Source organism: Bacillus rossius, chromosome 12 (genome assembly GCF_032445375.1).
Source record: "Bacillus rossius redtenbacheri isolate Brsri chromosome 12, Brsri_v3, whole genome shotgun sequence".
Lineage (NCBI taxonomy): Eukaryota > Metazoa > Arthropoda > Insecta > Phasmatodea > Bacillidae > Bacillus > Bacillus rossius.
The window spans coordinates 21,214,956-21,231,363 of NC_086339.1; the positions used below are offsets into that span (position 1 = coordinate 21,214,956).

Genomic DNA, 16,408 nt, shown 5'->3' on the forward strand with positions numbered 1-16,408 from the left:
TATAATGTAGCTGACCTGACCTAACAAACCGGGAAAAAGGATGAACAGAATAAACTCACGTAAGTTTCTTTTTACATGATGTATTCGTTTACGTGAGAGTCCTTAAGATCCACATAAAGTTCTGCCATTCCCGATTACACCCGAATATTCACCTTCGGCCAACCTCGGGATTTATTTATTTTTGCGCAGGAAAAATGAATTGAAATATTAAAAGTGGTCGGATAGGTTAGCTACATTAAAACACTTTAAAACCATTTGGATGGTTAGTTAGGTTAGTATAGCTACATTAAAATAAACAGAGAAATATTAATAAATAAACCCGAGGTTGGCCGAAGGTGAATTGTTCGGGTGTAATCGGGAATGGCAGAACTCTATGTGCATCTTAGGTTTCTCCGTTCGGGAACATCGCAAAAAAAAAAAAATGATACTTGTAAACAAGCAACCGTTATCGCCGCACGAGTGCACAGGATGAAAATTAAAAAATTCGATATCTCCAAAAGTATTTGGAATTTCTTATCTCAGCCGGGTTTAATGAAAAGAGGAAGTTTAAGAGCACAGAATAAAGGTATTTTCGGATTTTTAAATTTTTTTTAAAAAAAAATCGCCAAAAAATGAAGATTAAAAAATTCGATATCTCCTAAAGTAATTGGAATTTTCTATCTCCGCAGGCGGTTCTGAAGAGAGTACGTAAGATAGCATATAATGAAAGATATTTCATATTTGTACGATTTTTTTTGGCGCTAATCCGTTTAATACATATTTACCAAAAAAACATTCATGGGCTTCTATTACGTAACGTCTTGGAACCCTCCACTTCAAATATGGAAGGCTTCAACGAAAGCCGAAACGCAAGAAGTTTTAGAAATTTGAGCGATGCGTGCATTTTTTTTTGCATGGATTACAAACGAGTATTTAAAAACTTCGTCATTGAACTGTTTTGCGTTAGTACTTTTCTTGCGAAGTTTACAAACCCGGTCAAAGGGTCGGACTAGAACATATAAACAAGGTTGTTTCCCGTGTGCTTCCACGCGGAAGCACTTATCCACGCCGCGCCTGCGTTGCGTACCAACTTCTCCCCTCCGATGTATATTGAAATAAAATTAATTTTTATTTCTATCTGTAAACTACAAAATGGGTGCTAGTGTCTGTGTAATGTATAGGCTATATAAAATTGATAAAACTCTTGACACCGTTGGACCGATTGTCATGACAGTTGGCTAGCACATCGAAGTGTTTTTTTTTTTTTTTTTTTTTTTTTCGTGGAGCAGATATTTATGCTATCCATTTTTTTTAATTCTCCACTAGATGGCGCTGCAACGCATCAACTTCTAAACCGTTCAACCTATCGTCATGGGTAAATTCATTTTTTTAAACAGAAAATCATGGGTCACAGACACGCAAAACAGTGTGTGTGTGTGTGTGTGTGTGTGTCGTTTCTCTTGGTCAGCCACACGGTCATATAGTAAGGTTTTTGGCAACTTGCTATTCTTCTTAGTGGAGCTCGCGGTGGCTAGCGAACTAACAACTCTAATAACAGTTCACTTTAGAAATCCGTCAATAGATCGCGTTTGCCTTGAATTTTAAACGCGCTGTTTGGCGCGTCCGTCACGTCCTGCCTTGGGGTTTTATAGGATCTCGATATTTTCTTTTCGTAAATAATTGTGTTATATTATTCTCTTTTTGATTAAGCAGATTTTGTTGTTTATCGATCCAGATATACAAATAATTTAATCATTGATTAAAAAAATTGGTTGTCTGTAAAGTCAGTTTAGGGCCGATAGTTTAACGTGACAACGTCATAACAAAACATTGATGAAATGATTGCATACTTTTATGAATAAAATTGAATCATTTTTATTGGACTATCACTATTTTGTATGGATACAAAGAAGGAGTGAAATTAATTCTACAATTTAATTTTTAAATTTACTTTTATTTTCACTCATTAATTCAAATATGTTTATTACTTTAACGAACAGATTATTTTACTATAACTTTTATACATGTTTGCTATTTAACTTTTTCCAATCTGTGTTATTCTGTTAAGGATAGGACGATGATAGGAAAAGTAGGAAACGAATGGGACTGTTTCAAGTTTAATGTGCCTCGAAAAAGTCAAATCGATGGTTGTTCCAAACGAGTGGAAGGGAGATAGATGCGACGCAAGCGTACAATGAGCGTAACGGGACACAGCTTAACGGGACACTTTTTTGTGCGTGCAGCCGGCGTTCATCGATTTTTTTAGACGTTGTCACGTCATAATGGTCATTGTTTTCTGCGCCATCCATTTTTTTTTGCTTTAACTCGCGGACGATATACTATACCAACCACCCTGTGTTCAGCCCGGGCAACGCCGGGTACTGCAGCTCGTGTGAATGTTGAAAGACGAGAAGCTGCAATAGCCAGCGTGGGCCGTGCGACCCGGGGAAGCCTTCTTCTTCACAGACGAGAGAGCCAAAAACCCGAAGTTCCCCGAACATAATGCTTTTTTTTTCTTCCGTATCTTTAATGTAGATATCCTAACGAAATCAACCGTCCGCAATGTTTTAAAGTATTTATAATGTAGCTAACCTAACCTAATTGACCATTATCAACACTATGATATTTATTTACAATGAACAAAAAAAAAACCGAAGATGCACGATCTGGGGTTTGGCTCTCTCGTCTGTGAAAAGAAGGATTCCCGTGCGACCCGTGCCGCGGAGTCGTCATTCCATCCAGCGCATGCGCCCGACGAAGAATCTCCGGGGCCGCGAGGCTGCGCGTCTGGGAGGGAGGCCGCCGCAGCTCTTTTCGGAATGCGATGCGCCGTACGAGGGCTCAGCATCGGTTCCCCGGGGGAGGAGGGTGAGGGTAATAAAGGGTTTAGGGCACGTACCGATCACCGCGAGCCGTACGTGCGGCGCGGAGGTAATGGGGGGGGGGGGGGGGGGGGGAGGGCAAAAGGGCCCGGCCGCGGTCGAGGGGGGGAAATTGTAATGAGGGTGGGGAGAAGGTTGGTATGCGTGTCGGGTGGCGGCGCCGGCGGGGGCGCCCCGTGCGTCGACGTGCGCGGAGACAACTAACTGCTCCTGCGTGGCCGCGCACGGGAAACAACTCGCTTACGTGTCCTGGTGCGGACCTTCTGGCCGGGTTTATTGAACCACTCACCGGTTCAATAACGACACTTTCAAAAATAACTTGATGTAAGCTTTTGGACATACGCCATTGCTGAGCACATGTATGTCTGTAGAAGAAAACTACAAAAAAACCCAAAAGACAAGAACACAATATTATTGTGTTCTTGTCTTTTGGGTTTTTTTTGTCATGCACTCTTATTGCACAAATCTTTCAAAGATAATACTTTTAAAATACACAACTCGTTTTGTAAACCACGCGAAAACGCAACGCACGCATCGCTCAAATTTTAAACTTCTTGTGTTTAGACTTTCGCAAAATGAGAATGCTCGTAAACAGAAATACTAAATAAAAAAAAAACTAAAGGCAGTCATGGGGACTGTCGATAGAAGTGAAAACTTAAAACTTTGTTTTTAAATGTGTAATATGACATCGTTTCTACGTCAAAAGCTACGTAAGAAATTAAATTTACATCATTTTTTTAGTAGCAACAGATGTCAAAGGTATGTCGAAATTACGTAAAAATTCAATACCTAGCTATGACTTAACCAATGATGTCAGACCTAGGTATCTGGGCACAGAAATTAAACTTTACACGTGGTCAATTCAACTTCACTTGCTGCTACTGCAGCACGTCGGTGACGCGAAGTCCACAAGATTTTACCCATCCAAAAAAGTGTCCAACACGCACATGATACAGTCGAGTGTATACAATGTATTAGTGTATATATGCGTATACATGTACACAGGCTGCTGCTTCACGTCTCCAGTCTGGCGCAACACGTCACTAGCATGTCGGTGACGCGAACCCATTAAGTTTTGCCCCTACCAAAAATCGCTCAACGCAGCTAAAGAAGTTTTCACTTCAAAAGTTTTAAAACTGTACGTTTCAGTGATATCGTTAATATTGTAATGGTGGTTAGTCACGCCCGAATTAGAATTTACCGTCGTGTAACACAGTCACTTCCATAAAATACAGTTCTTTGAAACGGTGTTAGGATGCCCCTCAAACATGAGACAAAGAGCGGATTTAGACAGAATGCATGCATGGCCACGGGAAACCTAAAATTCACAGGGATGAGAGCTACACCCGAACAATTCCGAAGTTCTCGGAACTTCGCCGATGCTTATGTTTTTGACGTGAATTTCCAACAGGAATAAGAATGTCTTTAATCTCGGGTTGGGTGTCACTTCGGCTGAGGAATTGACACCGCTTAAATACCGTAAACTATGAAAGCTGCAGAGTTGAAGTAAATATATCTTAGTGAACAGACTTTTCTCGTGGTCATTACGTATGACTCACCCGGTTAACATTCGCAGTGATGACGTAACGAGCGTTGGTGGGGAGCGTCGAACTGAAGTCATCGAGAGCCGTGACTCCGAGAGTAATGCACCGATTTGCGTAATTTAAACTTTTAAGTTGCTCGCGAGTGAGCACACTGAGTTCTGGTAGTTGAATGGAATAACTATAAAGTTACTAGATTTGGTTTTGAAGCAAAATGCCTAAGCGAAAACGGGTTATGTTGGAGAAAAGAACGAAAACAAGCGAAATAGCGTGAGCAGAAGCAATTAAAAACGCAGAGAACTGCCGTAGGTATCTAATGAGGCAAAAAATTAGTCAAGAGAAACGAGCCCCCCGAACGAGGCGCGAAATTCGCGCTCGAGCGAGCCCCAGCCGTCTACCTCGCGAGAAGCGACGGGGAATGCAGAAAATTGTTTGGTAATGGACGTGGCTATATGCTCGCTGTTGGTTCTGATATTGACGTAGAGTCAGTTGAGCCATTGTTTGTGAAAGATGGGCCGAGCTTGTCTCGGTTATGTGTCGCAATTTTTATTGTCAGCCGCCAAACCCTCGAGAAAGAGAGACCCGTGAGAAAATGAAAAAAAAAAAAAAAAAAAAAAGGCTGATAGATTTAGTCAGCAACAAATACTTAACAAATAATTCTTACTGTCTTAAAGGCCACTCTCCATAGTTTTGCAGACACTCGGAAACATCATTATTACCTACCGTAAATTACTCAGCAGGAAAGAAAAATACTGTTTGCAGCGTTGTCAACAAAGCTCCAATTTTCTCACGAATGCGATGCTAATTTTTCTTCAACCATAATTTGCTCAAATATTATAATATAGTTATTTTTATAACTTAAATATTTTTTTGTCTCAATTTTTCTGGATATTGCCCACCAGATCGTCACGGATTTGACGTCAAAATTTAAAGTAACATTTTTTATTAAATTATTTTATTTACTTCATACTCAACATTCCCGTTCAGCGCGATGGAAATCCAAGAGACAAACCCCTGGCGGCTGTAGTCCAGTGTACAGATTGTTCCGACATAAGGAGGGCATTCTCAGGGTCCCCTCCCACATGTGCGCCCTATCAAGGTAGGGAGGGAAAAATTTCCAGTTCGTTTATACATTCCAGAGCAATAAATTTCAACAGAACTTCTAGCGATCACTCCCTGTTGTTTGATCGGGAGGGTATTCGAGCTTCGGCAATGACCAGCGGCTGGGACCACCAACCCGGCATAGTCACACCTCCTCAGCCCCGTACCTCGCTCATCCGACCAGACAGTTGGCTGTGTCCTGAGCCCTAAGACTTTATCAGCACTACTGGCGCCTACAGAGAACAGCGTACCCAGATTTTTTTTGACGTGATAACGTCTTATAAATCGATGAACTCCGGCTGCACGCACGAAAAAGCATGACTCATTGTCACGTTCCGCCTGAGCCGAGCGTGCAAGCGAGAGCGGTGGAAAAAGCGATATAGAGAAAGGCACGATCGGCTTGTGACGCATCTATCTCTCTTCCACTCCATCGGCCGATGCGTCCGAGAGTAGAATAGAGACAGCGGCAGCACACAACCTACACGTGAACTCTTTTGTCAACTGTTTATAAAGTGAAGTGAAAAGTTAATGTGGTTTCCATTGTTTATTACAACAACAATTGAAGCAAAAAAGGTAATTAATTCTTGCATTTTAAGAATTTGATTAGCGATATCACCTCATATAATTGATTATTTAAAAAAGTAGCATCGGTCTGCGAGTGCAGTAATAATTGGTGATGTTACAATTTTGACTAAAATATTATTATCTCATATAAACGATCGTATAAAATAAAGTCAACTGCTTTTATTTAGTATTCAATGAAAAAAAAATTTAATTTTCAATTAACTCCTTCTTTGTATTATACAAAATAATGATAATTCAGTGATAATAATAATTCAATTCAATTCATAAAAGTATAAAATTTTTCATCAATGTTTTCTTATGACGTTATCACGTGAAATTATCGTCCGTAAAACCGACTTTACAGACAACCCCCCTTTTTTTTTAATTTGTTTTTCAACGGTGAAGCCGGGCTAAGCAGGGGTGTTGCCGCACACGTGGTTGTGGTCCGCCCGCGCACCGCCGGCGACAGCCAGCGCTCAGCGGTCGGCGGCACGCAGCTGCCATCTCGGCGCGCTCGTTGGACGAGGCCCAGGATACGCGCGGCGACGCATGGCGGGCGGGTGGTCCGTCAGTCCTCCTCCCCCCCCTCCCCCCCCCGCCCTAAGGCCGCAGCTGGCAGGCGCTCGCACCTGCAACCCAAGATCATTAAAGAGTTAAAACCACGAAAAGCACCAGGTAAAGATAATATAACAACTGAGTTAATTTGGCGAGCTTACCCTCGAATCAAGGAAGTACTGTTACATCTGTATAATTTATGCTTATCTTCAGGAACATTTCCAAAAATATGGAAGGAAGGAGTTCTCAAAATCATATACAAGGGAAATGCTAAGGACCCGAAATTAACTAAGTCATACCGGCCTTTAACTATGCTGCCTAACATGGGAAAAATTTATGAGCGGCTCATTAATGCAAGACTAACAGCTTATTTGGAAGTAATACAGGGAATAGATAAACAGCAGTATGGCTTCAGAAGAGGGTATAGTACAGAAAAAGCGCTATACGATGTAAATCAATATATTAAAAACCTACAAGAAAAATATGTGCTTGGAGTGACGATAGATATAGCAGGAGCATTCGACCACGCTTGGTGGCCTCAAGTATTATGGCGCTTAAAGAATCTTAACACACCTAAGAACCTGTATGCCGCCATAAGGGGCTCTCTGCAAGATAGAAAGTGTGAATGTCGATTGGGCCACATAGTTGTGGAAAAGAAGCTCTCCATGGGCTGTCCTCAGGGTTCAGTCCTTGGTCCGCTACTATGGAATATAATATTTGATGAGCTTCTGAAAATTGAGTTACCAGTAAATAACATTATATATGGCTATGCAGATGATGGCTTGCTCATTATACCCGCTACTTCACGCTACGAATTAGAGCAGACAGCAGAAATTATTCTACGCTCTATCAACACCTGGGCAAGCAGTGTCCGACTTCTTATATCATCTGAAAAAACTGAAGGCGTATTACTAAAGGGAAAATTACATAAAGACAGACCACCTTTAATAAGATTTCAAGAACGAATAGTGAAGATAAAACAAAAAGTTAAGTATCTAGGGGTACAAATCACAACGGGAACAGGATACCAAGAACACATACAAGAAGCATCACAAAAGGCCCTACTGTTAATGCAAAAAATAAGGAGTCATAAACCTACAAATGTAGGATTGAGCACTAATACTATGACAACACTGTACAATGGAGTATACCTGGGCATACTTACCTATGCTTGCTCAGTCTGGTATGAACTACTACGCAATTCACATGTAAGAAGAAGGTTAAACTCATCCCAACGAACAGCTCTAATTGCTGTAACAAAAAGCTACAGAACTACGTCTTTAGAAGCACTGCAGGTTATCGCTGGAGCCTTACCTATAGACCTACTAATACAAGAAAGAGCAAAAGTTGTGATATTAAAGATGAACAAGGAATACACTGCTTCAAAATATCGCAGAATCCACATAGAAAATATTGAAATCTGGCAAGAAAGGTGGCGAAACTCTGACAAGGGAAGGCATACACACAATATATTCCCTTCAATAGAAGAACGGATGAAATTTTCATGGATAAGTACTGACCACTACACTTCACAATTCCTAACAGGTCACGGGAATTTTAAACACAAATTAAACTCTTTTAACTTAGTGGAAAGCCCTATGTGCCCTGTGTGCATGGAAGAAGACACAGTAGAGCATGTTCTAAATGATTGCGTTAAAATAGAAGACATACGAAACAAGTACACAAGGAAGATGGCTATGGAGGATGTTGATATTAAGGATATTAATCAAATTGTGAGAGATAAGAAGACTTATGACATATGGAGAAATTACACCTTTGAAGTATCCAAGAGACTGGAGCGTTTCGATAGTTGGATGCACGAACAATCTCTGATGGAAGATCTGCTTTCCGATACGGAATAACTTACTACAGAAAAATAAAATAACTCTTTGAATCTCCTACACAAGTTTCTTTGGCTGTTCTTCTTGTGTATAGTGTAATCGAACAGCCGGAATATTATATCAAATTAGATAAATGAACTGAAAAGAATTAATTAAGAATAAGAGAATTAAAAATATACACCAGATCTCTCTTTGAAAATAAGAATAAGAATTATGACAGAATAACGCCCTGGAAACCTGTATAAGCAAGCTAAAAGGATATGAATTATTATATAATATAAACTGTATTATATTATATAATATATATATATGTGTGTTAAAAATATAATCATGTGTGCAATAAATATAAATAAACTACTCTTGCAAACCTTATAAAAAGGATTATATCCAGAGTAGTCTTTAAGTAAACATACATAATCTATAATATACCTGCAAACCCCCTCCCCCGCCCCTTCCGTGATGCGAGCCCGCCAAGGAGCAAGCAGCGCCGCAGAAGCGAAATCATAGATAGATAGATAGATAGAGAGAGAGTCAGAGATACAGCACTCTAAAGAGACGCCATCTTGGTTTCATCATCTTCTCTCAAGCCGCAACGGTTGTTGTTTCAACCACGGGATGGCCACGCCTGCACGATCACACATGGCAAGTTTGTGAAGCCATTTTTTTTTACCCCCTCCATTCAGCGCGATTGTTGCGCCATATTGGTTTAGACGCCCGAAACATTTACTCGAATGTGGTTGTTTGCATTGTGTAAACAATTTTATAAAAGTGACTGTTTTTTTTTTTTTTAACGGCGGAGATTCTGATTCGCACTCACTAACCGTCATCTGACGTAATTAAATAAACCGATTCCGCAATGTTTATCTATGCTTTGTGTTGTCCCAGTAACTTCAATAGTTAAATTTAATTGAAAACAAGTTTCCTGACTAGCTTTTACAGTAGCCTATTAACTGCGCACATTAATTAGCATAACAACACAAAATAAAAGTTAAGTCATTGAATACTCGATTATCATTTTTATGGTTAAAAAAAATATTCTCCAATGAAACATAAGTAAAAAAAAAAATTATTCGCCAATTTTTGTAACGTATTTCGTATATGAAAAAATAACCAGTTACAATCAGTATTGCAAACTATTTCTTCACAACTTTGGCAACTGTTTTTAAAAAGGAATCTTTTGTAAAAAGTATGAACTGACTTTGTGTTTTTTTTCTCCCCTCCCCGGAGGGATAGCAAATATTAGGGGTTTGACAACGAATAAAGTTTAGGTTTTATTCGCGTTGATACAGTAGGTTTATGTTTACGTTTTTTTCACTGCAGCAGCGTGTGAGCGAGGGGAAGCCAACAACTCACGTAGTTTCGGTTCCCTACCACGTTCGTGCAACTTCGGATTTCTCTCAAAAATTGAAATTAAAAAAAATCGAAGGGTCAGGTTAGGTCAGGTCAGGTCAGGTCAGTCACAGCATGCTTGTTTTCATCGGAAACTTCTGATTTAGCGGCTGAAGTGGCGTTAGTACCAAAAACGCAAAACTTCGGAAATCTTCGGGATATTCTTGCAGGGGAACCGAAACTACGTTGAGTTGTAGGCTTCCCGTGAGCGAGATTGTTCGTTATGTGAGAGTGCGTGTGGTCGGTGTAACTCGATCTCGCCTGTCTCCGGGGGCGCCTCAGGGACCTACCGGCCGGCATACCTGCGCCTCCGCGAGACCGGGGAAGTGTGGCGCCGACGGCTGGCTTTCTTTTTTGGACCACGGGACCACAGAGCCGCCCTTTTTTTTTCTCCTTCTGTGTGCTGGCCGGCGTTTTCATTCAGCCACCTCCTCCTCCTCTCTCACTCTCTCCCCCCCCCCCCTACTCTCTTTGTTCCCCTGCACCGCACGCAACCTCTCTCTCTTTCTCTCTCTCTCTTCTTCTTCTTCCTTGGCGCGCCGACAGCCCCAGAGGCTGATGAGGGAAGAGCTGATGAATGAACGGGGGGAATGGCGGCGGTGTTGTCTCGCGGGCGTCTCTCTCAGCCAGTCTCGTCGTGCCGAACTCTTGCACATTGTGTGTCCCAAAACTCAACTTCGAGGGCCAGCCAAAATTACGGTTCTAACCCGCACCATCTGCAAAAAAAAATAATTAAATACTAGGAATTAATTTTTTTTTTGCTACGCAATCATAAACAAACCTACTATTGATAACAATTCAAAAATAAAATAAAAAATTCTATGCTTTAAGGGGAAAAAAAAATTATTTTGAACAATTATGCGGCAAAACGTTTTTAAACGGGTCAATCTGGCTAGTTATACTGTAAAAAATTTCTTTACTAAGCAATTTATTTGAAAAGATGGCTTATTAATGCAAATAACTTGCTAAGTTAGCAAAGTTTTTTTTCTTCAGTGGAAATGGTTAACGTTACTCGATTTAAAAGTGTTGTTGCCGCATTAGCAGTGCTACACACACACACACACACACACACACCTACACACACACACACACACACACACACACACACCTGCACACCTGCACACCTGCACACCTGCACACCTGCACACCTGCACACCTGCACACCTGCACACCTGCACACCTGCACACCTGCACACCTGCACACCTGCACACAAACGTGTAGAATATTTGATTTTAATTTGAACTAGCTAATGCTCGGAATGAGTTGAAATGCCTCAATACATTGTTTTTTTTTTGTAATTTTTTTATGTATATCTCTATATCTATCTTTCTATCTCTATATCTCAAACTACATATGTTTCTACCTTACTCTAGTTTTCTTTATAGCTCTCTATCTGTCTATATATCTTTATTTATCTCCTATAAATAGGTACAGATATATGGAATACTCGCTTTATATCTATATATGGTACTCTATAGCAAAGAAAATATTTAAAATCTATATTTTTACCAATTCATATTTTATCAATCTTTTTACCTCTCACATGAGTGACATATTCGAATGCAACGTTGCATTAAAATTTCAAAGCAATCGGCGAATAACTTTCGGAGATTTAAGATTTTGAACGAACGAACGAACATTTATATTTTTATTTTTATAGATTGTTACCAATTGTAGGGTTATTTATTATTGCGTATCAAAAATTTAAAATCACAGTGTCTAATAATTTGTTGCAGAGTGGGAATTTAATTTTTTTTAAATGCCTATAGCTCGAAAACTGCGATACGATTTGAATTTTGGTCTTTTGATTCAGACCCATGATTAGTTGGCCAATCAACAGATCTCGGCTCCTTGTCGAGCTGAGGGGGGGGGGGGGGGGGGGGGGAAAGCCTAAGATGTACATCAAGTTCTGTCCCTGCCCGAACACGCCCGAATATTCACCTTCGGCCAACCTCGGGTTTATTTATATATATATTTATATTTCTCTGTTTATTTTAATGTAGCTATACTAACCTAACTAACCGTCCATAGTGTTTTAAAGTGTTTTAATTTAGCTAACCTAACCGACCACTTTTAGATAATATTTGAATTCATTTTTTCCTGCGCAAAAATAAAACAAATCCCGAAGTAGGGCCGAAGGTGAATATTCGGGCGTGTTCGGGCAGGGGACAGAACATTGATGTACATCTTGGGCTTCTCAGCTGTGGGACAGCCTGGGCACGATGCGATGCGGAATGAAGCGGTTCCCACGTGGTGGCGGGCAGCCTCTGCCCTTGTCGGAGGTGACTTGGCGGTTCTAGCGCTCGCCGTGTGGGGAGGGGGTGGGGTGGGCGGGGGCGGAGGTGTCGGGGCGGAACACGCCCTGCCCCGCGCCTACAATGCGCGCCCCGGACTGCCCATTGTGACCCCTTTGTGGCCGGGGGGGGGGGGGGACTAACGAAGCGACGTGACGTCACCGGCAGCTTCCCCCCCCCTCCCCTCTTCTTCACGTGGCTTCGTGCGCCGGCGGTGGTTTAGTTTTACACACATTCAATTCCATGCCTAATGAATTCTCCGTCTCAAGACGCCGTCATTACTTTTATTTAAGGACTCTTTATAAAATTGTTAACTCGATAACTCCTTGCAATTTTTTTCTCTCTCTATTATCATGGGTGTGAAAAGGTGCGCAGGTGATTATCTGTTTTAAATATTTGTGGTAAAACAACAAAGGGAAAGGATGTATTGAGATATTATTTTGGAATTAGCACTTAAATAAAAGTAAAAGCGAAAAAAAAAAAACGAAACAACAGTCAACATGACATGTGAGCCTGAGCTTTATACGAGTTAATTCAAATCTTTTTATGATATAGGTAAAGAAATTTATTTGAAATATTTAGACGAAAATGATAAATCATGTATCGCTGATCCATAGTGGCTTTAGTCTTTGTTGCAATGCTTGTGTGTAAAATAATTATAAGCAGAGATTTTTTTTTGGCACGTGATGCTGAAATCTATACGTGATGGTGCCTCGAAGTGTCGATGTAAACAGACATCAGCCTATAAATCAGGATTTTTTTTTAGTGTATAAAAACAGTTGTGTCACGACATTGAATGATATTTTGGTACTTTGTGGCTGTGGTAGTGTTAGGAGGTGGTGACAGAATTTATACTAATTATTGTCTATGTAGATTTTTGCACGTTTTGATCAGCGTAGAATTATGAAATACCCGGGTGAAGTCAGGAGGAAAAATTCAGGGAATTCTGCTTTGTGTTTGCCGAACACCGTGCATCGGTAAAACATCCAGAGTATCGACTGCAGGGGGACGATAGAATTGTATCTTATCGGAAAGGGTACCTTTCATACTTGGTGATTTCATAGTATTTTTAATGTAGCTATACTAACCCAACCTACCGTCCACAATATTATAAAGTATTTTTTTTTAATGTTGCTTATTATCCTAACCTATGAATCGTTACTTACGACATGACTCAAAACTACTTCAAATGAAATGTAAAAAAGAAAAAAAATATATATTTCTTAATTCTTAAGTTATGACTTAGATTGGACTGTGAAAGAGCAAAATTCTGAAAGGTACCCTTTCCGAGGGGATACCTTTCCAGTGCATATTTGCATTAAAACCGAAACATTTTAAGAAATAGGAAAGGGTACCTCTCCAGTTTCTACCTAGCTACACTACCGCCACCAAAAGTATGAAAAGTACCCTTTTCAAGCGGATACAATTCAGCCCCCCCGACTGCAGTATAAGTCACGATGGGGGACGCACCACAACGCCGACAGCTAGAAAACTGATGTGTACCACAACGCCAAAATACACTAACGCCGAAAAATGTAATTGCAGGACTGCCACAAAGGTTAGGTTAGACTAGGTTAGGTTAGACTAGGTTAGGTTAGACTAGGTTAGGTTAGACTAGGTTAGGTTAGACTAGGTTAGGTTAGACTAGGTTAGGTTAGACTAGGTTAGGTTAGACTAGGTTAGGTTAGACTAGGTTAGGTTAGACTAGGTTATGCTAGGCTAGGTTAAGTTAGGTTATATTACGCTAGGTTAGGTTAGGTAAGGTTAGGTCTGATTGTGGTATTTCGGCGTTGTGGTACACAGCAGTTTTCTAGCTGTCGGCGTTGTGGTCAATTTTGACATTCGGCGTTTTGGTATTTCGGCGTTGTGGTAACTGACCCGTCGTTATGCCGCCCCGGTGGCCTGGTGGAACGGTAGCGGCATCTGCGGGACCATCTGGCGCGCGACCCATTCGTGGCTTGAGGGGTTCCTCCAGCCCGCCGGAGCTGCCAGTCGAGCAGCCTGTGGCGTGGCCGGCACGTGGCAGGTCACCGCGAACCACAGGCCTGGCCCGGACGGCATCTTCCTATTGCAGCCGGTGCTTATACTGCCGCAGTCTTAAATAACCGTTTACACATCGTAGCCTTGCTGTATATACTCTTTTGTTAAATAAATACATTTTAAATTTAAATCTATTTAAAAGAATTTTTTTTTTTTTTTTTTTTCCATTTGAACATAGTTACTCAAGTAATGTCCTGTAATAGGATCACTATCTTAATAATCTGTTTTTTATATTTTGAGTTACTGTAATATTAAACTAATTAATATTGTATCAAAAAAATTTATATTACCGTATTGGTAATTTTTTTTTTCCAGGTTCTTCTCAGTGACTGAATTTAGCTGCAGTCCAGTCCAGCGGTAAGTTTGGTGGACGAACATTTATCACATTCCCCCCCCCCCTCTCTTTGTTTCTTTCTCTCTCTCTCTCTCGTGCACGGGGAGGTTGAAAGTCGCCTCGTCCCGTGATGTTAATGAACGATAATTATCCGGCAGTCGCACAGGCGCTAAAAGGCTTTTGTGAACCTCTTCTAATTTTTTTTTTTGTTCTGTCCTGCTGCAAGGCCGCGTAAATGGTTGTTAGCACTTGTTGACGGAAAACAGGCGAGTTTGACGACGCCGCCTGGCGACAGTGGCGCCCCTGGCGAACGCTATAGGAAAGTATCTCGTGGAGTACACGCGATTAATGGAACGCTTTCGGATGCCCCTGTGCGTTCTTTCGTCACGGCAAAATCAAGGCTTTGATCCCGTGGAAAGGTGACACTAAAAACATTTATTTATGTATAATTTTAAATTACACCTATTTTATTTTTTCATCGTGACGTAACAAAAGTGATGTTTAAGTCTAGAGTTTAAGGTGGGTTTGAGAGTCACGGTGTTATGCCCTGCCATTGCTGGCCATTTCCCAGTCAATAGGACACGATGCATGATATTTTCCCTGCGTGGTTAAAATCCTACCTATTGACATAGTCATGTACTCATATATCCACGTTGTCCCATAAGTCAAGCAAAGAACAGTTAATATGACAGTAAATTACGTTCTGAATCAAAATACCAAGTTATGGACATTTTGACGTGACAAAGTCTAATAAGTCGATGAACGCCGGCTGCACGCACGAAAAAAGTGTTCCGTTACGCTCATTGTACGCTTGCGCCGCATCTATCTCTCTTCCACTCGATTGGAACAACCATCGATTTGACTTTTTCGAGGCACATTAAACTTGAAACTCTCCCATTCGTTTCCTACTTTTCCTATCATCGTCCTATCCTTAACAGAATAACACAGATTGGAAGAAGTTAAATAGCAAATATATATTAAAGTTATAGTTAAAATAATATCTTCGTTAAAGTAATAAACATATTTGAATTAATGAGTGAAAATAAAAGTAAATTTATCAATTAAATTGTAGATTTCATTTCACTCCTTCTTTGTATCCATACAAAATAGTGATAGTCCAATAAAAATGATTCAATTTTATTCATAAAAGTATGCAATCATTTCTACAATGTTTTGTTATGACGTTGTCACGTTAAACTATCGTCCGTAAACCGACTTTACAGACAACCAATTTTTTTTTAAAGGTTTGTAAACCCTGCTGCACTAAATTATGAGATACTGTGACTAAAAATTTGGCTACGTTATCATAAATAACCCTTCTGTTAATACGGTCAAATGGTAGTTTCACGTTGCAAAAAAAAATCTAGAAATCGGTTTTATTCTCATTGCTTATGGTTTTTTGTAGTGCTGTATACAAATCTGGAGTTATCCAACATAATATTTTGGTGCGTTTTGAGATAATCGCAAAAAAAAAAAAAAACCAATTCAATACTGAAAATAAAGATGGCTGCCTCCAGCAGACAAAAACAAGATGGCGACTGTGATGTCTTAATCCAAGACGGTGGCCTCCAACAAACGAAATAATTATGCTTGAATGGAACATCAATTGAAATATAAATTTATGTGCTAATTTTTGTTAGAAATATTCAGTATTATATCGGTAAACATTTTTCATGAGTGCAAAAATAGCCATAGTCTTGTGTTGTACAAAGTTAAACAAAAATTTTTTTTTGTAGTATTGTAACTATTTCTTGGAAACTGGTTTCGAAAGGAATATTTCGTCAAAGTACAGACGATTTTTTTTCTTACTCTGCAACGGAGATGAGTTCCGGGTTCCAATGAGGGCGTGGAATGTTATGTACCTACGTGGAAGTACAAAAAAAAATA

At 40.2% G+C, this 16,408-nt stretch overlaps 1 protein-coding gene across 5 annotated transcripts in view; it reads left to right on the top strand.

Moving 5' to 3' along the window:
- Positions 1-16,408, top strand: part of LOC134537688 (extracellular sulfatase SULF-1 homolog) — a 363,580-nt gene that overhangs the window by 164,041 nt on the left and 183,131 nt on the right. For 4 of the 5 annotated variants that reach the window (XM_063378401.1, XM_063378404.1, XM_063378405.1 and 1 more), the window contains exon 4: positions 14,503-14,544. The exons of the other annotated variant lie outside the window; for it this stretch is intronic. The gene's annotated coding sequence lies outside the window, so the exon portion shown is untranslated. The remainder of the gene's footprint in view (positions 1-14,502; positions 14,545-16,408) is intronic. 5 annotated transcript variants of the gene reach the window in all.